We start from the raw sequence: 27725 nt of genomic DNA on the forward strand, positions 1-27725 counted from the left end.
TGATTTAAAATTAATGGCTTCCACTCGAAACCACTTAGATCAGATGCTAAAAACTGTAGAAACTTTCTCAAATGATATTAGTATGCATTTTGGACTAGACAAGTGCCGTATACTAAATATAGTCAGAGGAAAGGTTCAGCCCGGAGGTTTCGATATGCAAGATGGCCAAAACATCGAGGTAATGGGTGAAAATGATTTGTACAAATATCTCGGAGTACAGCAAGCGCGAAAAATTGACCATAAACTAATGAAAACCGAACTAACTTCCGAGTTCGTACGAAGAGTAAGACAACTAAATCGGTCATATCTTAATAGTAAAAATTTGTTTAAGGCATTAAATACATACGCCTGTTCCACGCTGAGCTACTCATTTGGTATTATAAAGTGGTCAAAAATGGATATAGAGAGTCTTCAGCGGAAAGTAAGAACACTTCTCACAAAGGCGCAAAAACACCATCCACGCAGTGCAGTAGAGAAAACAACATTACCGCGATATCAAGGGGGAAGAGGACTTATGGACATAGGTGAGCAATTGGATAAACAGGTTGTTAATTTAAGAACTTATTTTCAGGTGCAGGCTGAGACATCTACCTTACATCGAGCAATTTGCGCAGTAGATGAGCCAACGCCGCTAAAACTGAGGGAACAACAAATGCGCATAAACCATCTGACTACGCAAGAAAAAATGCGCACCTGGATGAGTAAACCTCTGCATGTGCGACATCTCAATGAGATCAGCCAAGAATATGTCGACAATACAGCGTCGAACTACTGGTTGACATCAGGAAAGATGTTTCCCGAGACTGAGGGTTTCCTACTTGCCATTCAGTGTCAGGTTATACCAACAAAAAATTACCTGAAATATATTGTTAAAGATCCTCAAGTCCAAAATGACAAATGCCGATATGGATGCCAAGCCCAAGAAAACATCCAACATCTTACCGGGGGCTGCCAGGCGTTTGTCGGAACTGATTATAAAGAACGTCATGACGTCAGTAGGAAAGATTATCCACCAGGAACTAGCTGACAAACTGGGACTTCTCCAAACCGACCATCTTCCTTATTATCAATATGTCCCTGACAGAATGCTTGAAAATGACAACTATAAGCTATACTGGGACCGCACTGTGCTCACAGACCAACCAGTGGCACATAATAGACCGGATCTCATACTAGTTAATAAACTTACCAGGCAAACAACACTTATTGATGTGGCGATACCTAACACCAATAATTTGCGTGTTAAATACAACGAAAAGATCGCCAAGTATAGAAATCTAGAAATACAAATCAGAAGACAATGGAGAATGGAAAGTACCCAGACAGTACCTATTATTCTATCTACTACTGATGTTATTCCCAAAAACCTCCTAGCGAACATAAAACAGCTGGGTCTAAATGAACATCTTTATAAGGCCATGCAGAAAGCTGTACTCCTCGCGACGTCCAGGAGTGTACGAAAATTTTTGGGAGATACTCCAGCAAACCAAGTCACCTAGGGCTCGATAACACGGAAAGAGTCCCACCAGAGCTCAATCCTTTTGATACCGTAGGTATAGGGGATGAGTGAATTTTCCCCTTAGAGGGAGTGTGAGCCGTATATCTAAATCTGGATAATAATAATAATAATAGCGTTTATTGTCCAACAGAATCCATTTATAGGACAAAATACAATACTAAAGTTAAATAAATTATTAATAATTCATAGGTACTAACCAAATAACACATTTTTCGAGTATTTTACATTAACATAAAGAAACTACTCAATCACCTAGATAGATCTCAGCCATCCTAGTAAGCTGAGAATCCACATGAGAAATAGAGGAGAATTTAACATAAGATTAGTTCTAGCCTGTGTATTTCTGAACGCAATCGAATTTCTTACTGGATAAGATGAAACGTTAAAATTTATTTGTCGAAGAATATCAGGGCAGTCAATGAGATTATGTAGTAGCTTGTAAAGGAATATTAGGGAGGCATTAATTCGTCTAGATTCTAATGATACTACGTCCAAACCGCTACACAACTCACTATTGCTGATACCCCTCTTGGGATATATGCCGTTAATTTTGAAAGACAAAAATTTTAAAAATTTACGCTGCACCTGCTCTATAATTTGGAAATGTACATCATAAAAAGGTGACCAAATGACAGAGGCATATTCCAGTTTACAGCGTACAAAAGTGTAATAAAGTAATTTAATTGCCTTAGTATTAGTGAGATTTCGACTATTTCTAATTATGAATCCATAAGATTTAAGTGCTTCTTTAGCCTTTAAATTAACATGTTCAACAAAGGTGAGTTTATAATCAAATGTAACTCCCAAGGTCTTTAATTTTATTCAAACGTTCAAGTTCATTGCCGTCGATAATATAAGGATGGTATTTATTCTTGTAATATGTCAAATCAAGTCATGTCAAGTTTTTATTTCAATTTTACTTATTTTACTTTTCTTCTCAGTTATTTTTCAAAAATCCTCATTCTTAAAAGTTATGCCTTATTTAAAATATTTTAAAATACTGACCTCAAAAATGTGTAACACTTTGATTTCAAAATTTAGGAAACATAAATTACACAATTGCTGCCAAGTTCTTTTGAAACAACTATTTTTTGACTTAAAATATAATCTAACATAACATTCGAGAAAACAGAGCGATATTGGTAGAGGTAATGGATTTTGACAAGAGCTATGAGCCATGCCGATGCAGTACACAAGTTTACCTGTTATTTACAAGGTCATAGCTCTTGGCAAAATCCATTACCTATAGATCGTGTTATAAAAATAATATGAAGCATAGAGAAAGCCAAGGAAAGAGCAATAAAAAGTATTCTAAAATGTTGAACACAAATATGGGGAAACTACTTAATAGAACAAATAAATTATTAAATTCGAAAAGTGGAATTTAATTGTTTAAATACATTTCCTTACTCTTTTTTGGTATTCCCAGTTCTAGCATTGCTAGCCATAATCTGCTTCTTTTTATGAAATCATGTGCTTGCTGGAAATCTATGGAAATTTGGTGTAGACCTAGTATGAATTTCCAGATGTTTTCTAACATTTGTAGGACCGCAAATATTTGATCTATTGTTTGCCTTCCAGCACTAAAGCCATTGGTAGTCTTCTAGAATATCTTCCGAATACGGAGTGAGTCTCTTTAACAAGATAATTGATAGAACTTTATATGCTGGGCTAATAAGCGATATGCGTATATAGTTTCGAAATTGTTCTTTATCTCCCTTTTTATGTATGGGTATTATAACGTTTTCATTCCATTTACTAGACTTTTTTATTGTTGCCATACTCTCAGAATCTTCTTCTTCTTCACGTGCCATCTCCGCGACAGAGGTTGGCAATCATCATGGCTATTCTGATCTTAGATGCTGCTGCTCTGAATAGTTCAATTGATGTGCATCCGTACCATTCCCTCAAGTTACGCAACCATGAGATTCTTCTTCTTCCTGCACTTCTCTTGCCCTGGATTTTCCCTTGTTTAATCAATTGAAGTAGGTAGTATCTCTCATTACGAATAACATGCCCCAGGTATTGCAGCTTTCGTGTCTTGATGGTTTCCAATACTTCCATTCTTTTGTTGATTCTTCTCATGACTTCGTTGTTTGTTACATGCTCGGTCCATGATATCTTCAGGATTCTTCTATACACCCACATTTCAAATGCTTCCAACTTTTTAGCAGTCGACGCGTTAAGTGTCCATGCTTCTATCCCATAAAACAGAGTCGAGAAAATATAACACCTTGCCAGCCTAACTCTCAAGTCCAATTTTAGTTCTCTTGCACAAAATACCTTTCTCATTTTATTGAAGTTTGTACGTGCTTTCTCTATTCAAACTTTGATTTCTTTGGAGTAATCGTTTGTGTGATTAATTATTGTGCCAAGATAGTGGTAGTTTTCATCTTGTTCTAAAGCACTACCGTTAATTGTCAGGCTTTCACCATTATTTTGGGTTTTTGATAACCTCATAAATTTGGTTTTCTTGGTGTTGATTGATAATCCATATTCTTCTCCATACTCAACTATCTTGTTCATTAGCTTTTGGAGGTCTTGGAGGTTGTCTGTTATCATGATAGTATCGTCCGCATATCTAATGTTGTACATTGGTGTTCCATTGACCTTGATTCCTGCTGTTTCTCCCTCAAGAGCTCTTTTCATAATTTCTTCAGAGTATGCATTGAATAGTGGTGGTGACAATACACACCCCTGTCGCACTCTTCTTTTAACTTCGAACTCTTCTGATGTGTATTCATTAATGCGTACGTATGCCTGCTGTTTATAATATAGATTTGTTATAATTCGAAGGTCATTGTGTTGTAGTTGTTTTGCTTTGAGGATGTCCATTAGCTCTTTGTGGCGGACTTTGTCGAAAGCTTTGTTGTAGTCTATGAAACATTAAATTTTCCAAACTCTCAGAATAATGCCATACAGTTTTTAATGTAAAACGATTCTTCCTTTTTTTATCAATTCTCTATTTATACCATCATTTACTGGCGATTTGTGATCTTTAAGAGATGCTATAGCATTATTTACTTCTTAAAGTGTTGGTGCTGGTATGGAACGTAATCATTCTCCTGTCGGGGAACTATATACTGAAATTAAATTTTAATTATTATTATTTTATGCTATCAAAATATTAATTAAATTTTAAATTAATTATTTTGATAGCAAACGGCAGTAGGTAGTGATATCATCGAGCGAAGTAACTTCGTCGGTAACTGTGGCAGAGATTATCACAGGAGATAAGGTCACTCACTATTCACAATGAAATATAGGAAGAAATAATTCCAAACCACAGCTTAAAAATCGCGAATAAAATTCGATGAAGTATAAAGAACTGTATACTTACTACCTTCATAGTGAAAAAGGAGGCCAAAAAATACAATGATGCAAATAGGTGGAGAAAAACTGAAGAAGGAAGTAAAATACGAGATATGAGAGCGATAATGTAACATAAAAAAACTGAAGAAATATATATATATATATATATATATATATATATATATATATATATATATATATATATATTTTATTGAATCAAATTATTTAATACATTTGGTTTGGTTTTTTTTAATGCCTCTATTACATATTATATAATCTTCTACACATAACTTCCATTATAAGTTCCCTTCAAATTTAAATAAACGGTTTAGTTGTAAACGGCAAGAATACTGATAAGCCATCCTAAGCCATCCATGTGATTTGTGAACTTTAGAAGAAGTTTTCAAAGGTCAATCTAAAGGCGGTTCTATTGTTAGAAGTAATTTGCATTACACGTGAGACCGTATACAGGTCACGCGTTTTTGATTTTTATTCCTAAATGCAATTTAGTGTCTTATATATAAGCACACTGCATATAAAATGTAAAATTTTCTAAGAATATCTAATCGATACAACTAAACACAAGCTATGGGAAATACTAAGAGAAAAGGAATAAACAACAAGAATGGTAAGAATGATAGAAGTTAAAGAAAATTTAGGAATCACATCATATCATAAATTCAAAAATGACACTTTATTACAGACGTGAGGTCTGGGAGACGTCACAAATATTTTATAACTCGATAAAAGCTAAACGACCGGTCACAGGTACTGGATATTACGATATGTCATTATTCAGCTCAAGACGAAACTACACTTAAGTTCGAACCGGTCGGGTGAGCGATTTGGAAAAATATTCAGAAATCTAAAACCGAGTACGTCTGAGGGACCTCACGTCTATCATTACGGGTTAGAGATACTTGTATATAGAGATGACGTATTAATATGTACTGTCGACAGAATTATTAATTAAATAATTCATTATTAAATATTGATCTCTAAAAATGAAAATTTTACTACAACTGGTGAATGAAAGTCATCAATTTTAATGATCTCACGAGAATCGTAAAAAATGGTGAAATCGCGCCACGTTAATTTATTTAACACCTTTATAAAAACTAAGATCATTCGCGACAAAATACAAAAACTTCATACGAAAGCTACACTCTTTGTCTTTAAAACGCATTTTGATTTTTGTCGATAGAACATTTGGATCAGAAGATATTGACTTTTTACCATCCAGCTGTTGTTTCTAAGAGAACGGTTCATTCTAAACCTTTTTTTCCAACCTTTTTTTCTACGGTATACAGATTCTTGGTAAATCGATTTTTTTGCATTTTTGCCCTCCTGCGAGGGGGATTTTACGAGGAAACCCGAGGGTAAAAGTGGTAAACTTTTTTGCACCTTTTTTGGGGTCTTAAAATTAATATTCCATGCAAAATTCAGCTTGTTTGTGTGATTTTTAGTGGTCAACTCTCTGACGACTGGACTATAATTATCTATAAACATTGCAATGACAGTAAGATTTTAATTATTGCGACGAAAATTACACTAAATAAAAAATCGGTTGCCTGTAAAGTCGGTTTTACGGGCGAAGATTTTACGTGACAATGTCTTTTTCTCGGTAGAATATTTATTGATATGAATATTATTAAATTGCACAATAGGAACAAGGAATTGAATGAAAATAAGAATTGCACACATTTTAACTATAGAAATATATTTTGTTTACTAAAACATTGTACATGTAAACTCAGTGTCTCAACTTTTGTGTCAATCTAACAATTAATCAATCAATCATAGTTTACGATAATGAAATATTAGTGTACAATTATTTACCTTTATTGTTGTAGTTGTTGTAAATGACGAATCTAAGCACTCCACATTTTCACTACAGACACAGCTGACGATACTTTAACCACACGTGTGAACTTGTATTATGACGCTTTCTCGGTTTTCCAACGTCAAGAACGCTCGAGAAAGACAGAGACACAAGCACGCACCGATTCAACGCGCCTAATTCTCTAGTGCTGCGCGCGCAGCGGACCGATCATGTTTGAGTGGGAGAGAGACGCAAGGCATTCGCCGGTCCGGCGGGCCTCTCTCTCGTTCGGTGACTCATCGTAACAGACGTGAGCGGGCGTTACACTTTTTCATGAGTGACAGTAGCGCACCTAGAATTTGCCTCTGGGGGGGGGGGTTTTGGTTGGTCACCAAAATTTTTTTTATGATGTTACCTCCATTTTGAGTCCTTAAAATGTGTAAGTAACAGTGTCGGAATAGGGTCCTGGGGGGTTTTAACCCCCAAAACCCCCTCCTCGGTGCGCCACTGATGAGTGACTCCGAGCCACAACCTAATTTAAGACGTTGTCACGTCAAAAGTATTGATAATAATGTAAAACAGGAATCGATAGGTTAGTATAGGTTATTTTCTTCTTTGTCTTTCGCTCGTATCGATTGGCAATCATTTTAGCAATTATAATTTAGTTGGCTACGCACCTGAATAGTTCTATTGAACTGCACCCAAACCATTCACAGAGATTGCATAGCCACGAGATTTTACTTCTTCCTACTCTTCTTTTGCCTTTGATTTTGCCCTGCAATATATTCCTTCATACATCGTATTTTTCACCTTTCATAATGTAGTCCAAGTATTTCAATTTCCTGATTTTTATGGAATTTAAAACTTGGCATTGTTTTCCTAGTTGTTCGAGAACTTGTCCGGTTATTTTGCGGTCCATCCATGATGCTTTTACAATACGTCGGTGACACCACATTTTGAATTGTTCCAGCTTTTTAATGTTGGATTGTTTCAGTATCCAGGCCTTAACTCCATACAAAAGGGATATTGATATTGCGATTACAGCAAAGTTTCCTCATTCTGTTAAAAGTTGACCGTGCAATTTCATGCGGCAGCTTATTTCTTTTGTCGATCAGTGTCTTCTGTGATCCATGCTCCAAGGTATTTGTACGAAGATATTTGTTCAATCTGTATTATCTAGTACTAGCTTAACTTTGATGTTTTTTGCGTTTGTAAATACCATGAAATTGGTTTTCTTCAAATTTATTTTTAGTCCATAATCGTTGCAATGTATATTTAATGGTAGAGCAAGGTATTGCCGTTCTTCTAGTCATATCTTATGTTATTAACTGGTTCACCGTTTATTATTAGGCCCTCATTGATTTCGGCCAACGCTAATTCTGAGATGACTTTACTGTATAAATTAAACAAAAATGGTTATAAAATAAATAAATAAAGAATTATAAAGAAATAAGAATACGCATTGAAAAAGCCAGAGCCGCCTTCTATCTTCTTCTTGTTATGGTGTTCTATCCAGTTAGTGAATATTGGCGACAATTCTGGCATACTCCTCTCGGTCTTGTGTGGCTCTAAAGAGTGCATGAGCATCGTCCAATTGTCCGTTTGTTTAATCCCTTATGTTTTTAAGCCACGAGTATTTCTTTCTTCCGATGCCCCGTTTTCCTTCTATCTTCCCTTCCATAATAAGCTTTAAGAACTGGTACTTGGTCTTCTATAAATTAAAGAAAATTCTAAGTAATATTAGAATTTTCTTTAATTTATAGAAGAGATATTACGTTAAACCTTAAACATCAGATTAATACGCTGCTACATATTCTCCACATTGCTGTATGGTATGGAGATCTGGACCCCTACAGAGACAATAATGAAAAAATTGGAGGCCTTTGAGATGCGGATTTATCGACGAGTATTGCGGATAAGTTGGGTTGATCAAATAAGAAATGAAATAGTTTTACATCAAATAAAAAAGAACAGAAATAACAAAAACGATAAAAATTCGAAAGTTACAATATTTCGGTCATGTAATGAGACATCCAAAGAGGTATAACTCTCTACACCTCATAATACAGGGTAATATGGCCGGAAGGAGAGGCCCAGGTCGAAGAAGAACATCCTGGCTCCGAAATATCCGAGAATAGTCAAGAGACCACCGCTAATTTATTTAGAGCCGCCGTAAACAAAGTTATTATTGCAAATATGATCGACAACGTTCGATAATCGGACAGTGTACTGAAAGAAGAAAGAAGGTGATAAAATACATTCTTGGCGCACCGCATTACTAATCTGGATATCCTCAGTTAGTTTATTTTTAACTTTCACTTTCGCTGTTTGATTCCAATATAGGTTACATAGAATTCTAATATCTCACTGTCTATGTTTTTATTTAACAAAATTTGTTTGTGCCAATTATGCTACACTCTGCCAAACTCATCCTTATATTCAACGAAACAGGCATATACTTCCTGATTCATATGTAAAGATCTCCGTGAAAGACAACTGACAGATTGACAGACTATGTGACAACACTCGCTGGAAACAGGGCATCCGATGTTCCCAGACCCTTCCCAAATCACATTTGTGTATTACTTATGCCTTTGTCTAATTTCTTATGTATTCTATTGTGAATTACTTTTAAAAACAATTTCAAGACATGACTAATTATGGCTATGGTGCATTATTTATTTCACTCCTTTGCATTGGCTTTTTGGGAGTAGTATAAATGTCGATTGGAGCCATTCTTTGGGTATTGTTACGATAAATATATAATTCATATTTAACTGTAATCATCTTTTTCTAACAAGTATTTTTTAGCAGGTAATACCCAAACGGGTCCCCTCTTATACCTGCGATTGGAATTCTCCAGAAATGGGTCAAATAAATTCGTTGGCGACCGAAGATCAAAGAAGCTTCGAGACAATTCAAGGGTCAACACAGGTCAACATCCATGGGCTTCGAGAAATTCCAGGCTAACGGCTTTTTGATATATATAGCGGACTTTTAATTGTTGAAGGCAGTCTGAAAAGTCATAGCGTCGAGTTCTTAATTGTAACGGCAGAAATAAATATTGTAAATATATAATATAAATTAAAGTAGTTGTGATAAGTGTAGGAATATTGTATATATAAATTAAATAAAGACTTTAATAAATTAAGTGTTAGAATAATTTTAATAATAAATAAAGTTAATAAATTAGACTAATAAACTCAGTACAGTAATATACCCGTTCTATATATGGTGAGGGAATGGATGGCTCACTTTTTCACAAACATTATGAAGACCGGTACCATACTACCATAGTAACCATAGTAACTCAAAAGCTCAAAGATCAATGCCATATTAAAACCAGGGAAATCAAATAATAACAACCCTAAGAACTACATAACCAATAGCCCTACTATCCGCGACGTTTAAGTTACTAAAACGACTTATCTACAACAGAATTAGTCCAAAGCTACTTGAATCAATACCGGTTGATTAGATAGGTTTCCGACCGAAAAGAAGCTGTGCAGATCAGGTTCCTTCACTTACCATATTTACTGAGGCAGGGTCCCAGAGAAAACTTAAAACTGCAGCCGCATTCATAGATCTAGCAGCGGCCTACGATACAGTCTGGAGAGAAGGCATGATATACAAGCTCCTCCGTAGAATTTCCTGTAAATCCACAGAATTAATTTACAGGAATGGATCAAATGGAATCAAAACTGAAGAATGGACTGCCTCAGGAATTTGTCCTAGCTCCTCTTCTCTTTAGCTTGTACATCGCTGATATATCAGAAACCAAATCAAGAGAGTTTTTTTACGCCGATGTCTGGGTCCTTGCAACAAGGTGTCAGAAGAAATCCTCACGGCGGACTTACACAGTGGAAAAGTATTTCCATAAATCGAGGTTTTAACCAAACGCTACCAAAACAGATGTTTCCAGTTTTCACCTTAATAACAAGCTTGCAGGAAGAACACTCAACATCCAATTCGAAAACACCACACTCGCCTACAATAAAACACCAAAGTACCTTGGGGTGACTCTTGACAGAACCCTATCTTTCAAGTAGCATCTGTCAAAAACAGCGGAAAAATTTAAATCCAGAAACATCATCCAAAAGCTGTCCGGCCCAACATGGGGAGCATCGACTTTCACCTTGCAATCATCTGCCCTGGGCCTTGTCTTCTTAATCGCGGAATACTGTTCTTCAGCCTGGCTTAACAGCCCACATATACAAAAAGTAGATGCCTAATTGAACAATACAATGAGAATGATTGTTGGTGTTACTGAGCCACAATCCACCTCAAACTACGTTGCATACACTCCCTCACCAGTAAGTACAGAAAGATACATAGTAACGAGATCCTGCTAATCCATCAAGATACAGATGCCGCAAACGGTAATCGTCTACGCTCCAGACGACCGCCAATAAAAACAGCACAGTCTGGAAAATGAGTTTAACTTAACGACCACGCCACTTGAACTCGAGAATGGATGGAACAACAAAATAGCAGCTTATCCTGCATCACACAAAAACCACCAGGTTTTGACTTACCACGCAAAACATAGACTATGCTGAACCGAATCAGAACCCAACACGGCAGATGCGATTACATGATGTACAAATGGAGTAAACGACCATCTCCACTCTGTGACTGTGGACAACCACAAACCATCTGTCACATTACAGAACAGTGTCCCACAAGATCCTATCAAGGCAGGTCAGAGGATTTCCTAATGCCGACTCCCAGAGTCGATCGACTATACAAATAAGTTAGATGTTCGTTTGTAAACATATGTATTATGTTTTATAAAAAATATATGTTAATTTAAATTTAAATTTGTCAAATGCCATACGATAAACAAAATAAAAACATAGAATAGATAGAAAAAAAGTCAATACATTCAATATTTACAATTTTAATTTTCACTTTAAGCTTGTTTCATTTATTATTCCATTTCTTTTCGTATAATATCAGTCCCAGTATCATCTTTAAAAATTCTTCTGTTGCTTCCTTTCTGTCTTTGTCTTCAAAAAGCTGTGCTATATTTTGTATCTATCTCTACATTTTCTGGTTTATGTCTATTATAAATGCACCACTTTTATCTTATCTCTTAGTTGCCTAGTTTGAAGTGTTTTTAGTTCCCTAATTCTTTGATGCATATTAAAACAGTCATACTTTTTCTCAACTTCTTCAAGTTCTCCACTGCTCATGCAACATAAGCTTATTTTAGGAAAAGTGGTTAGGTTAGATTAAAATTGGTTATTTTAAATACGAAAATGGAAAAATAAAGGGCTAAAAACAGAAGAAATTGAAAAGAATTTAAGCGAATCAAACATCCACTGCCATAGAAAATATAGGTAAGCGAAAAAAAAAGTCTGCTTTAAACTCAAAATGGAAAAGAAGGAATATGATAGCAGATGCCTACGCGTAAAATAAAGAAAGAGAAAACAAATATCAGCTTAAAAGTGTAAACGGACAGAAAGAAAAAGAAACGGTGATAACAGACAAACAAAGTAAAGATGGACAAATAATTTCAAAACCGTGTATCGTATCGAATAGAATAAAAACACAGGAAAGAAATTTAAAAAGTTTAAAATTTAACAACGACAAATAAATTGTTTTACTAAAGAAGAAATCGATTACTCAATAGGGAATTAAATCGTTCGTGAAAATTACCTCTCCAAAAAGTAACAACCTTCGCAAATGGATCCTAAAATCGCGTGCAACTGATTGCATGTGGCCCATGCTCAGTATGGTTATTAATTACTGAATTGACAATAAAGGTTATTAGGCCGTTAAATTAAGGTATTAAAGGATCTAATTACATCTGTATTTTTTCAATTTAACAATCTTGTTAAAAATTTGTTATTCCCACAATAATTTCTATGTTCGTCAGTCGGTTATTATGGGTATTTTTTTCATAACCCATGTTTAAAGGGGTTTTACGTTCGCAAAATTTTAGATATATAATTTGGAGAATGGATACACGTATTTTACAAAAAAAGTTAGGAGTAAAAATTAAAAGAACATCCTGTTCAGAAGATTACAAACACAAGGGAGACGTTTAAAAAACAAAATATTTAACTTATAGTCTTGAACTTTTATTCAATTTTATATATTCCAAATTAGAATACCTAGATTGAAGCGACTGTAGAAAATAATACAGTGGTTACCAAAAATTTACTTTCATATCGAATTCTTGGAATTTCGCATTTAAGAAACATATTTATTTCAAGGTTAAAACATAAACAATGATAAAAACAAAAAGAGAAATCAAACGATTTCTACCTAGCGTAACCGAATTTAAATTTTTACCACTGTGCTTTCTAAAACTTGCAAAGCAAACAGCTTGATAAATTACTCAGCAAGGGAATCTAAAATTGCATTCCACATGCCGTTCATCATGGTCAAAATTCGTAGTGAATTCAGTTTCTGGTACTACAAACGGAGTAAAGTAATAAAACATAATGACGTATTAGATTTTTGTTTTGATACAGGGCAGCGACAGCCGCTTAAAATGGTAACGTGGTAAACGTGGTAAAAATTTGAATTCGGTTTCGCTAGGTAGAAATCGTTTGATTTCTCTTTTTGTTTTTAGATGGCGTAGTTACGTCCGTATATAGTTATATTGATAACTATTTTCTAGAGCGGGACAGATTTTTGTTTTGGTTCAGATTAGGGCTATACCGCTCTGAGAAGACCTAAAGAGGTCGAAATACGTATAAGCGGCTGTCGCTGCCCTGTATCAAAACAAAAATCTAATACCGTCATTATGTTTTATTACTTTACTCCGTTTGGAGTACCAGAAACTGAATTCACTACGAATTTTGACCATGATAAACGGCATGTGGAATGCAATTTTAGATTCCCTTGCTGAGTAATTTATCAAGCTGTTTGCTTTGCAAGATTTAGAAAGCACAGTGGTAAAAATTTGAATTTGGTTTCGCTAGGTAGAAATCGTTTGATTTTTCTTTTTGTTTTTAGATGGCGTAGTTACGTCCGTATATAGTTATTTTGATAACTATTGTCTAGGACGGAAGAGATTTTTGTTTTGGTTCAGAGCAGGGCTATACTGCTCCAAGGAGACCTAAAGAGGTCGAAATACGTATAAGCGGCTGTCGCTGCCCTGTATCAAAACAAAAATCTAATACCGTCATTATGTTTTATGTGATAAATAATGATGTAGTTAATAAATATCTAGATGCACCTTGCCAACTATCACCTCCAACAAAACCATTATCTCCATCCAAGGTTCTTAAAATATTAATAAATATCAATTCTCACAAAGCACCAGAATACAATTTAGTCAATGAAAGAATCCTAAAACGTGTACCCAGGAAAGCATTTGTCGAACTTACTACTATCTACCATAGCATGCTGCAGTAAGTTATTTTCCAATCCAGTGGAAATATGCTCACATTATAATAAGTGGTGAGCCATTTAAATTACCCACAGAACCTTTTTCCTATCATTCGATAAGCTTGTTGTCCTTTATGTCCAAGATATTTGAAAAAGTCCCGCTAAATATATAGGTAGAGTAGGCAGTTTGGTTTCCATCAAAACTTTTTAACAATCCAGCAATGTCATAGAATAGTATATACAATCAAGAAAAGTTTGGAAGAAAAGACTATGTGTGCCTCAGTATTTTTCAGTAATGTACAGCAGGCTTTTGACAAAGTTGGCACAACGGCTTGTTATATAAATTAAAATGCTTACTGCCTAGCAATATGTACCTTATTTTAAAGTTATACATCAATGGAAGTTCGTCCGCACATGTCTACAATTTAATATAAACAAAGTCTCTATTCTTGGTAGAGACGTACCTACTGAAATATCTCGGATTGCATTTGGACCAAAAGTTTCGTTGAAGCAACACATTAAAGCCAAAAAAACTAATTATAAAATTAAAACAAATGAATTATAAAGTCATACACAAACCAATATGACTATATAGGTTATTGATTATGTTCAAAAAAATAGAAACTACAACCTTAAAGGTTTTATCGTTTCATATGGTCAATGGACTCCGAAATATAAAAAAAAACGCGAAGTGCTACCATTTAAAGGAGTGTACTATAAACTTTTCCGTAAATGCATATGTACGAAAACTGCATAGAATTCACCCAAATGAACCCTAGCGCATAGGGATAAATTTGCCCGTTTAAATGGTAGTACTCCGCGGTTTTTTATATTTGAGAGTCTATTGACCATATGAAATGATAATACCCCTTTTAAGTCTTAAAATTTCACGAAATTTACACAAAAAAGTAGGTAATACTGTTTTTAGATATTCAAATCCCAAAAGAAAAACAGAAATGGCATGATATAAAAGAAAAACTGAATGAAAGTAGACGGATTTGAGGCGAAAATTAGGCGGAAACAGGTGTAAGCAAAGCACAAATACCATAAAAATAAAAAATGGAAAGATTCACTATACAAAAAAGTATATTTAATTTAGCAAAAATATTAAATACAAAAATCTACATTAAAAAAATAAAAAAGGTCATCACTTCCTTCAAGTCCTCTTTGTAATGGAATAACTGTGTGTTGAAATAAACGTGCAAACAAATTAAATAAAATAACAAAACAATGTTCAAGTTAATCCATTTTGGGTTTAAACATGTTTAATACAGAGTCTTCACAAAACATATAACTTAAATCTTAGAAAAATTAAATTTTCTATAAGATACGGCTAGTTAAAAATGTTTTAGTTTGTTACCCCTGCTGCAAAATAGCAAATTAATACAAAAAAGGGGCGAAACAGGCATTTTGTTATTCAATGTTTTTTAACCATTTAAATTGTACTTGGGACCTTCATAATTCGTCTAAAAAATTTTTATATCATAATAAAACGTCTCACCAAATTTCATTAAAATTCATTTAATAGATTTTGCATAATTTAGCAAAATCAAATTTTTTTTAAAAAAATTTTTTTGTTGCGTTGCTCTGGTTGGCTAAGTCCTCTGAAAACCTCAGAGTCTTCTAACATTATTGCCACAAATTGGTCTCATTTCTCCTGTAGTGACCCTTTCCCAAGTTAACATGTTCCTTTTCTAACTGGGCTGTACCGTACTCAAGACGACCAATAGTCAGAAATACGTATATACGGTTGTCTTCCATCTTATACACATTAATTTGTTATTAAGCAATTATACACAAGCAATAATTAGCTAATTAATTTTTTTGATTAATTAAAATTATTTAAATGATATGATTATGACTCTATCACAATTTTTAATTCTTTTATCTCAGGGTTAAATTCGTGCTTCAATATCTATGCTATTACATGTGAAAGGTAAGGTCCAGAGAATACCGGAATAATAAAAAACACATATGATCTAACACTATATATTGAAATAAAAATAATGAAATAATTCACACTCAAAAGTTTTCAATAAACTAATCTCATATAAGGATTCTCAAAATTTTGTTCTCCGTACGTGAACAATCAAAATTTATGGTACAAACAATATTAATTGAAATCTCAAAATTCCGAACTATTCTAACTCTCCTAATCAAAATATTTATATCCTTTCTAAATTAAGTGTAAAAATTGTGTTATCAATAAAAGAACAAACTGCAGAAAACAAAATATCTCTCTCTGATGATGAGTGGTCCAAATCCTTGTTCCTTGTAGACTATATTATCTCCTCTCAACCGCTCCCTATGTAATCAGCAATCTTACACAGATTGTTGCAAGTATATCGTCCTTAATGATCTCCTTCAAAAGCACAAATCATTCAAATTATGATAGCCTTTCTCCTCTCGATAAACTGAATCTCTCGTTGGCCCGAGTGAAACATGACTCTTGGAATATCTTCTCTTTACGATAAACTGAATCTCTCGTTGGCCTGAACAGTGACTCTTGGAATATAAGTAGAGAAATATGACTTACAATATTTTGCTGCTTCAGCCTCTGTCAGATACACTAACTCCACAAAAACTCACTAACATTCAACACTACTGCTTGCTACATTTCAGGAACCGCCAGAGAACAATCACTGTTCCTCTTACAGATTTTGAAAACCAACTGACTATATCTTTTCTCTCTCCTCAATCTCGCTAAACTTTTTCCTACATACTTATCCCACCTTTTTCAATCTCCGCCAATCACAACTCGTCACAATTCCCCCATTTTTTCATTTCGATAACAAACAAATTTTTACCTATACTTATAAATTTCCTAAAACTTATTTACAAATAATATTTTTCTATAATTCTTAAAAACTAACAAAAACCACTTTCTATAATCCCTTCTATTGTCTTTAATCACTGCATTAATGTATTTTGAAAAACCCCGTTCAATTGTCTGTGGCTTTCACTTAAACTTATGCGGGTCACTCAAGTATAACAAAGAAATAAATGCAAAGCTTACACTTTGTTTAGTACAGGAAATCCAAGGATTTAATAACTTTCCTTCTCCGAAATGTTTGTTGGATATTATCCTACTTATCTGAATTATTTTAATGTTTTTGAACTTTGAAATATTTTTAAACAAACCAATATTTTTCTTGATTTTACATATCATAACAATATATATATATATATATATATATATATATATATATATATATATATATATATATATATATATATATATTTATGTTCCGAAAGGTTTCCGCGGTTAGTAGAATTAAACCTAGAGCTAATATTATTACTGTTACAGAAATTAACCTCACCAGGCTTCCGGGTTGAACCGCGTTGATTATCATTGCGCCGGGAGATTAATTTACATTACAAGTAATGCTTTGATAAGTGATCAGTGTAGTAGTGTCTGTGTACTCGGAAGACTGAGACCTCGGAAGCCCTGAAGAAGACATCGAAAAGGATGTCGAAAGCTCGGCGGAATCATAATGTACGCGGTTCAACCCGGAAGACTGGTGAGGTTTTTTTTTAATTAATTAGATGGCTTTGGTAAAGACCAATTAGCCAGACGATTTTTTCTCTAACTATAATAATTAAAAAAAAATAAACAAAAAAAGAAAAAAAACTAACAGAAATTTAAAGAAAACTCATCCTTCTTCACAATAACAATGCTTAAGTATTAGTAGTGTAAAAGTTAAGTGTGAGCAGTGTATGTTTTTTTTTAACTTTTATTTCCTATTTTTTTTGTTATTTTTTTTGTGTGTTTTTTTTTTCTTTTTTTTTCTTTTTTTAATTTTTTCGTCGCCCACTTACAAAATCTAACTAGTTGCAGAATTGCTAACAAAGAGATGGTTAGTAATTTACAATTTCATTTTGCACCTTATGGCGTGATTATATAAGCAGTACAATATATTAATATTCTTATTGAAAATTATACAATTTAAATTTATGGGTAAGCAAATTCTGTTATTAACAACTTCATTATAAAATTTATCTGTGCTTTGACTATTTAATGAACAACCAAGTAGAATGTGTGTTAAGTCTCCAAGTTCACCACAAAACATGAGGAATCATCAATTAAACCAATTTTACATTTATAGCTTGGTGACATTGCATGCTTTGCTCTTATTCTGTTTAAAGTAATAATAAAGTTCCTGTTGTTTTGGTTGTGGAACCATCTTATTATTGGGATTTGGACTTGCCATGATTTATAATTTAATCCTATTTGTTTGCTGTCATATAGTTCTTGCCATTTAGTCCTAAGTTGAACTTTAAATGTGGAATTCAAATCTGTATATGGAATACACTGGTTGATAGAATCTCTGTGTAAGTCTGAGGCGGATTTTGCAAACTTATCAGCAATTTCGTTTACTTGGATACCCGAATGCCCTTTGATCCAAACTATTAGCACCTCCCGTTGCGAGCTAAGTACCCGTATTTCGTGAATGGTCTGTAGTGGTCTGTAGCTCAGAGGAATCATAATGTACGTGGTTCAACCCGGAAGACTGGTGAGGTTAATTTTTGTAATAGTATTAATCTTAGCTCTAGGTTTAAAGTTTTTCATCAGTGATAAATCAGATAACAGGAAAAATTCAAAATGGTATTTCTTTGTGTTTGCTGGTGATTTGGAGTTGGCAGAAAATACTGGAAAGGAATTAGAACAAAGACTGAAGTACAAAAAATTAAGTATATGGAACGCTCTATTAGAAATAAGATGGTGATATGATTGTAAAAAATAAAGGTTTAAGAGTTTAGGATCAGTATTACATAGTAATGGAGAAGTAGATGGATGCATACAGTAGAAATGGAAAGCGTCTTGTGTTGTATTCTTTAACAGAAATATTCCATGCTGAAATGGGAATGTTTAGTAAGGACAAGTGGAGTGTCAAAAAAGGCATATCGATAAAAATGATTAATGTTGGTATGATTCAAGATACAAACTTATGGAGAAATTATATTAGGGAAGCAAACCCTGTCTAGGAATACGTGCAAAGAAACAAATGTGGAGAATATTGTTTAATGCAAAATTAAAAATTTAATAAATAAAATGCTATACTTCTTTTCATTATAGTGCCAACAATTCATATTTCCATATAAAAAAAGTTACCAAATTATTAAGAAAATCAATATTTACCACTAATTCCCAAAGAGTGATCGCTAAAAGAGCGGTAACATCGCATCGAGTCTCCTTAAAAGAAATGTATTATGTAAGTGACAGAATGAAAAATAATCACTTTAGCCCTGAAGATATAACATCATTCGGAATAATAATTAATTAATGAAGTACGAAACCACAATAGGGAGATAATGACCGTCATTTATATATTTATAATTCAGCCAGACCAATTATTATTTGTAGACTGGCTTGTAGCTGAAGGAGCTGAGGGCACTAATTTCAACTTCCATAAAAAAGTTATTAATTGGGGAGGATAAATACTCTAATTATGGCTGCGGTAAGATTTGGAAGTTTGTAATTTACCGAAACGGAAAACGTTTTCGTGAAAAGTGAATTAAATGAAGGGGATTCTAGGTTACGAGACCGGCGACATTTTAGATAATATACTCATCGGAAAGTTTTAAGTTATCGCAAATGGGGTTACTTTTCGTCATTTAATTAAAGTGTTAAGTTTATTTAATTGTCATTTTTAAATCGAGTGAAATATTTCGTTATTTAGTTTTTAAAATACAGTTTATATTCTTTGGTTTCTGTTAGCAGAAACATTATCACAGTATGTTCAAATCTTGATTCAAAACAAAGCTCTCTTATTTTTTAATAGTCTCGCATATAGGTTTTTACTAGCTTAAAAAATAGAACGATCATTCCGTATAACTGCTGGTAGCAGTAGTAGTCATAAACAAAGGGCGCAAATTGTACAATTCTTTGACAACCGACCAAAACCAAAGAGTTAATGTATATGTAATGTAAATATTAGGTTTGCATGGGATTAAGCCACAATTATTGGTTGTAATGAAAATCATAATAGATTTTTAACTAGCTAGTGTTTGACGTTTCGACTTTTAATCCGGAAATCGTTTTCAAAGATTATTGATCCAACTTGGCAGCAGCATGTAAATGATTGAAAAAATCTGTGGGTGATGTTTGTATCCTGGGAATATCAAATTCTGATTGATTTGCGTGTTTTTTGTGATATATGTTTGTGTAAACTGTAATTGTAACGTAAAAATTGTGCCACGTGGATTTGTATTTTGTGTATTATGTATTGCATATGTATTAATATGTAATACACAAATAAATACTAAATAAATAAACTAAAGAAAAAAAAAACAGCCACACATAGTTAGGAAAAATATAGAAGAAAGACCAGAAAGTAGAAAGACAAAGACAACTTAACGCTACAGAAAAATGGAGAGAATTAGAGAAGATGCTGAGGAACATCATACAAAAACTGCAGCGAGATATATCCCCTAAAAGCAAATAATGGATAACACAAGAAATAAAGTCATTGATAGCGGAAATGAGGAAATATATGAATAAAAATGAACAATAATACAAAAATATAAATAAAACATCTATCTATCTATATAAGGATTTTTACAGCTGTCGCCGCCTTCCTTCTTTCAGCCAACGTCTCCAGTCCTTTCTGTTCTGCCATTCTCCATCTCTAAGGTCTCGTCTTTCCATGGCTTCGTCTACTTCATCCCTCCATGATCTTCGGGGTCTACCTCTTTTCCTCCTTCCTATTGGGCTCCAATCCGAAATCTTTGCTATCCACCTTGTATGATCTGTTCTTCCCACATGTCCATAGCAAATATTAAACGTTTTTCTTCGATGTAGCTGAGTATGTCTTGTTCTATTGCCATTCTTCGTTTTATCTCTTCATTTCTGATGCGATCCATTTTTGTCACTGTGCAGCTTCCTCTCATGAACTCTATTTCAGTTGCTGTGATTTTGGACCTGTTTCGTTTATTTATTACCCAATTCTCTGCTCCATAGGTCATTATACTGCGTACCAAGGTGTTATAAATTCTCTTCTTTGTATTTCTGGTAATCTGTCTATCCCACAGTACACCATTCATTTGTTTAATACATGTTCTTGTCTGTGCTAATCTGCTGGTTATCTCTTGCTTGGTGGTTCCATTTTTTGAGAGTATGAAGCCTAAATATTTGAATTTGTCAGTGCCGTTAATTTCCTAATTATCGTCCATTTCCAAGTTTCTCACTGGTTCTTGCTCTGTTGTTAATATTCGGTCTTTTCTAGATTTATTTCCAGTCCATTTTTTGTGTATTCCTTTTCTAATTTTCGGAGCATATAGCACAGTGTACAAGAAGTTGTCCCGGATTGGTATTCCCATCCCTTCACATTTCCTTTTCCATGGTTTTAATATTTGTTCGAGGAATATCTTGAACAGTGTCGGAGATGTAGAGCATCCCTGCAATAAGCCTTTTGTGGTCTTAAATTCGTTGGAGTATTTATTGCCGGTTTTAACTCTCACCTTGTTGTTGTTGTAAAGGTTTTTTACTTCTTCTATTAACCTCTGAGTTATTCCGATTTCCTTCATCGTGTTCATCGTAAATAAAACAATCAGACAAAAAATGAAAGAAGTGAAGGAATTGTGGCTCTCAGAAAAATGTGCAGAAATAGAAAGATTAGAAAACAACATGGCAGCTTTAACATATTATACAGGAAAATTAAAGAAATAGCTGACATATACAAAAAAGAAGTATTGGAAACATAATGGACAAAAAGAACAAAATAATATTTAAAAGTGCAGAGAAAATAAATAGATGGGAAGAGTATATAAAATAGTTATTTAAAGACGACGAAAGAATGGAGAAAATAGAACCAAGAGGTAGAAATGAAACTAAAAAACTAAAACGTCTATGGTCTAAGCACTAAAAGCCATGGGACTGGATGAATAATCTACAGAAATGTTAACACTACCAACAGAGAACATTGATATACTAGTAATTATTGAATGAAATTTACTATACCGGGGAAATTTAGAAAGAATAGTTAATATCCGAGTTCATCTGTTTTGTGTAAAACTAGAGGTCGCTGGTTAAAATGAAATTAGAAAAATAATCGAAGATAAATTCAATATTTTGACTGTAAATAAATTAGCGAAAATAGCAAATATTAATGGTGAATCAATTACGAAAATTTGCTGGCTTTACTCATTGCTGTTATCTGTACAAAGAATAGAACTTGCCTTAGAAATATTCGTGTATTACTCGTAGCAGGCAGTAGAATAATGGCGATAATTCAACTAAATGGTCACAGAAATAAGATACTTTACAGAGGTTTCTGTGTTTGCGACGTAATTTACAAAATAACAAAGGAAAAAACAATATCTTTGAATTTAAAAACAGACATGTGCTAGCCAGTTTGACAATGAGGTTTTACTGAATAGAAGAAAATAATATCTTTTAAAGTAAAATAGATAGTTAGAATATTACCGTTAAATAAGATCATATTAAAAAACAGTAATAAAAGTATTAAATATATATGAAAATAAATACTGAATAATTTCCCAAACATCATCCAATACCCAAAAACTCAACGCAATGAAATGTGACGAATATAGGACGAACAGCTTAATGAACCATGTTTTAAAAGTCTTCTTAGGAATGATACATGAATATGTCTATAAAAAATTAGATCATAGAATAACAGAAAACTCATTCAGATTTAGTAAAGGCTTTGGCACTAGAGGGGCAATATTTACTGTATAAACACTCATAGAACGGTGTCGAGATATCAACTGTGACGTAATCATATGTCTTGTTGACTTTGAGAAAGCCTTCGACAAAATACAGCACAAAAGGCTTGCAAACATATTATGGAACACAGAAATAAATCACCAGGATGTGAGAATCATTACAAAAATCTAAAAAGACAGCATAAGACGAGGAGTACGACAAGGATGTGCACTATCCCTTTTACTTCTTAATATGTGCTCAGGAGAGATGTCTAAAGAGATACTAGAAGACATCAATGAAAGGATATTAAATAATGGAACACTAGTGAATAATTTCCGATATGCAAACGACACAATACTTCTTGCGGATAGTAGAGAAGGGTTTCAAATTTTAGTTGATCGCACTTCGCAGTACTACGAGATGTATGGAATGGTTCTGATCACAAAAAAAAAACAAAAATCATGATTGTTAGTAAGAACAAGTTTGAAGACTAAACAATCTACGTTAAACGAATGGCTTTACAGCAAGTACCCAGATACAATTACTTGGGATGTGAGCTAAATTAACAATGGGACTGCAGCCTTGAAATAAAATGACGCAATGAGATAGCCAGAAGCGTTTTCTATAAGATAACAGTAGTGTAATGCAATAGAAAACTGGGAACAAAAATTAAAACTAGAGGATTGAGATGCTACGTATTGTCTACCCTTTTATATGGAGTTGAAGCCAGACAATTATGGACACAACTGAAAAACAACTTGTCAGCTTGAAGATGTGGTGTTATCGAAGAATATGGAAAATATGTTCACAACACGTAACAAACAGGGAGACATTTAGAATGGGGAAAAAAGAAAAAGAAATACTCAACACTATGAACGAAAGAAAAATGAGCTACTTTGGTCTCATAGTAGGAAAAGAAAAATATGAGTTAATGCGATTGGTCATACAAGGGAAAGTGGAAGGAAAAAGACGACCGAAGAGACGACGCACGTTTTGGTTAAAAAATATAAAGCAGTGGACTGGAAAAACAATAAAAACATTCTTCACTACAGATAGAATACACTGGGCCATGGTAATCGACAATGTCCCTAAACCATGAGGCATACGAAGAAGAAAATTGTGTATAAGATTATAGGTGATGTTTTTCGACCTCCTATTACTTCTATTTTTGGTATATTCTTGTTGTTGACTTCTTCTTTTAGTTTTGGCAACCAAAGCCTCCTACATTTTACTAATGAGTTTGCTAAACATTTTTCTTGGTTAAGTAAGATGAGGGCTGCTTCTTTCACTTTTCTCTTTTTATGATTGTTTCTTTCATGATTATTAATGCATCTTTCCACTGTAACATATTCGTTGGTTGAGGCATGTTTGCATATCTGGTATTTCTCAAAGTCTCTGTTCTTAATGTATGTTTCATGCTCATTTATGACACTTAGTAGTCTTGCGGTTTCTCCCACCTAGAAACTATTGTATTTACAGGTTATTTTATAGATGCACTTTTTGGTTTTTTTTTGTGTTATTGTGTTCGGTTTTGGAGAGTATGATGGTTGTTTTGAACGCTATTGTGATGTACTTATTTCCTATCCTCATCAGTTTTTCTGATAAGCCCTTATGATATTATTTTCATCTTTAAGTCCCTTTATGTGAGTGTTTCTGAATTGCTTGTAGTGTTTTGTCGTTTTATTTTTTCAATATTGTGGAACTCATTGTTGATAGATGACAATGGGTAGTTATTTTTAGGTAAAACCTATTTTAGCAGGTTTTTTTTTCTGAAATACATTTTTATTAGAGAAGTGATAGTGTGAAGAGAGTAGTAGAAGAGTGATAATTTAAATATCCGTTTTTGTGGGTTGGTTTTCTGTATACTTTGGTTGCATATCCTGTATCCTCTTTAGTGATTAGCACGTCCAGGAAAGATAGTAAATTATTATTTTCTTAAATCCGTAAACTAATTTTCGAAACCAAATTCAGATTTTTGCTTTAATCGGTGTCTTCTAAGAACTGCAAGGCAAAACAGACGTTGATAAAGATGTTAATAGAGACATGGGGAATCTAAAAATTGCATTCCACGACATGTCTCCTCAACTAAGCAAAAATCCTTAGCGAATTTGGTTTCTAGTATTCGTACAGAGTATATCGAAATAAAAAAAAAAGACAGTTAAGATTTGATTTCACGTATAGTGCGTCTGTGTATGCGCTTATACGTATTTCATCCTAAAAGGGCTCTTCAGAAACGGCTATTCACAGTCGCTCTGAACGTGAAAATAAATCTGTTCTGACTTAGGAAGCAACTCTAACATGACTTCGTATGGATGCAAATAGCGACATCTGATATTAAAATCCGTAAACTAATTTTTTTATTGAATTTTTATTGAATTCAATAAAATTCAATAAAAACAAGAAAGTTAGAATATCTCGGACATATTACACGTGGAGAGAAATACACCTTGCTCCAACTGATTATGCAGGGAAAGATCCAAGGAAAGAGAAGCATAGGGAGGCGTAGAATGTCATGGCTGCGCAACCTGAGAGAGTGGTACGGATGTACATCAAATGAACTTTTCAGAGCAGCCGTCTCAAAAGTCCGAATAGCTGTGATGATTGCCGACTTCCGCCGTGAAGATGGCACTTGAAGAAGAAGAAACTAATTTTCAAAACCAAATTCAGATTTTTGCTTTAATCTGTCAGCTACATAAACTACTGCTGAATAGAAATTTGAAAATATTATGAAATTGTAACGAGAATAGTAAAGACAGCAATTTTGTTGATTAATATAAAGCTTCGCGCTTGTCTACAGTACCGCCTACTGAACCCTTTTTTTGTAGCTCTAGTATTGATTTAAGTTCAATAAACTTTGATAATAATAATGATAATAAAAAGATGAGAGTTTTAGTCAAATATGTTATGAAACTACAGAATATAAAATAAAGATATCAGAAGAAACATAATTTTAAAATTGGACGTACTGCAAGCAAGCAAGCAATTTAATTAAACCCAGGCTGTGAGACATGTTCACCCCTAAGAATTACGTTCGGGTGTAACAATTCATTGGAACGAGTTGTATTAACTCGAGTAAAAACAGGAGTCACTCCACCGCGCTCCAATGCTCCAGACCATCCCTTTCCCCCCTATAGAACTCTGATGCGCGATAGGGGCACAACTATCTGCCAAATGCTCTTCATGTGGGAGTCCTGGGTAATAGAACTCCAACATGGTTTCCTAACCGAATTCAAAACTCAGGACAGCGCATTGTCGCTATAATCCTGTTATCTTACTGTGGCTTATCCGCGAACTAAAATTGCTTACTTGGAACTCAAGTCTCCGCTCTGAGCTACGCTCCGTTTGGCGACTTGGTGCTCAAGGGGTTGGGCCCTACGGCCCGGGTTTTTAATAGTTTTTGTTATTATTTTTTTTTGTGGCTTGCGCCGGTTTTGTTAGTAGTTTTTTGTGTGTTTTTTGAATTTTTTTTGTAGGATGCCTGAAACATAAAATCAGAATTAGTGCATATTAGTATAATAATTATCTACTTAAAATTAACTGGGTCCACGCTGTACTTTGCGATTGTCCACTAGTTTTTTGAGCTACGAACTATCCTCTTGCTGCGTTGTTTTTGATATTTTTCGTAGTGTTTTCTCTCTAGTGTTTTGTTTTCTCTCTGGTGTATTTACTGAGTTTCTCTCTAGTACGTTTGGTTTTATTCTACTATTTATTGTTTGGGTCTCTTGTGCTTCCATCTGTGGAAAGCGTCGTACCTCATGATCTCTCGCAATATGTGACTAGGATGGTTCTCTATCTCCGCAAACTTTGTCCTTGCTTTTTCCTTCATTATATCAGTAACTCTAATTTGTTATAATTCTCTGAAGAGGAATGTTTCTGCAACGTATCTCGGTACGTTGACTGCTTCTCTTAGGCTGCTGTTATGTGCCGCTTGTATTTTCTTTTTTGTTGTGTTACATATGTGTCCCCATGCGAGAGATACATATGTTAGTAAGGAAGAATTTTACTATTTATTATTCTTATTTTGGTTTTCATTCTGAGTTAACTTTTTCTTCCTGCTAGGCCTCTTATTGATGTTCTTGCCATGTTGGCTTTTTGTATTGTAGCGTCTAAGTGTTTACTAAACGTTTAAGCCTTTGTCCATGATTACTCCGAGGTATTTTGCTTCGCTTTTTTACTTGATGGGATTGTCTTGCACAGTCACCTGTTCTTCTGGTTGTTGGTGCCTATTTTTGAAAAGTACAGCCTGTGTCTTTTCGGAGTTTATAGCGATTTTCCATTTTAAACTCCATTCTTCTATGTCATCTAGCGCTGTTTGTTTACCGCTATATCTTAATTTCTGTGTTTGGATGCTATCGCTGTGTCGTCGGCATAGAGCCTGGTGTTCTAGGTATATCTGCTGTGTATATCATGTACAGTAGAGGTGACAGTACCGCTCCCTGTGGCACTCCAGCCTCCGGGTTCCCGAGTTCGGATAGGACTTGTTCTATTCGAACTCTGAAACTACGATTGCTCAAGTACGAAGAGATTAGTCTTGTCATTGCTCCGCTGTAGCCGTATTTTCTCATTTTGTAGATCAGTCCTTTATGCCAGACTCTGTCGTCGAAAGCTTTGCTTACATCTAGGAAGGCAGCTCCTGTGTATTGTTTATCACTAAATCCAACTGCTATGTACTCTGTTAATCTGAGTACTTGTAGCTCACTGAAGTGTTCTGATCTTAAACCGAATTGGGCTTCGGGTATTATAAATCTAGTCTGTCTGTTTCAGCTTGGAGTCTGCTGAGTATTACTCTCTCTACAATCTTGCTGATTGCAGGTAGCAAGCTTTTTGGCCTGTAGTTTTGCGGGAATGTGCTGTTTTTTCCGGGCCTTGGTAACATTTGGTAACATGACATGGGCCTCTTTCAATCTGTTTGAGAATTTCTTGAATCTTAGCATCGCATTGAATAATTAAATTTAATTTACTATGTACCGTTTGACTTGAAGATGCTTCGCAAATTTTAGAAAGCGAAACCGGTCGTTTTGGGTAGTAAAATTAAATTGATTGTGAGTAAGTCTAATTTA

This window comes from Diabrotica undecimpunctata, chromosome 3 (assembly GCF_040954645.1).
Source record: "Diabrotica undecimpunctata isolate CICGRU chromosome 3, icDiaUnde3, whole genome shotgun sequence".
Lineage (NCBI taxonomy): Eukaryota > Metazoa > Arthropoda > Insecta > Coleoptera > Chrysomelidae > Diabrotica > Diabrotica undecimpunctata.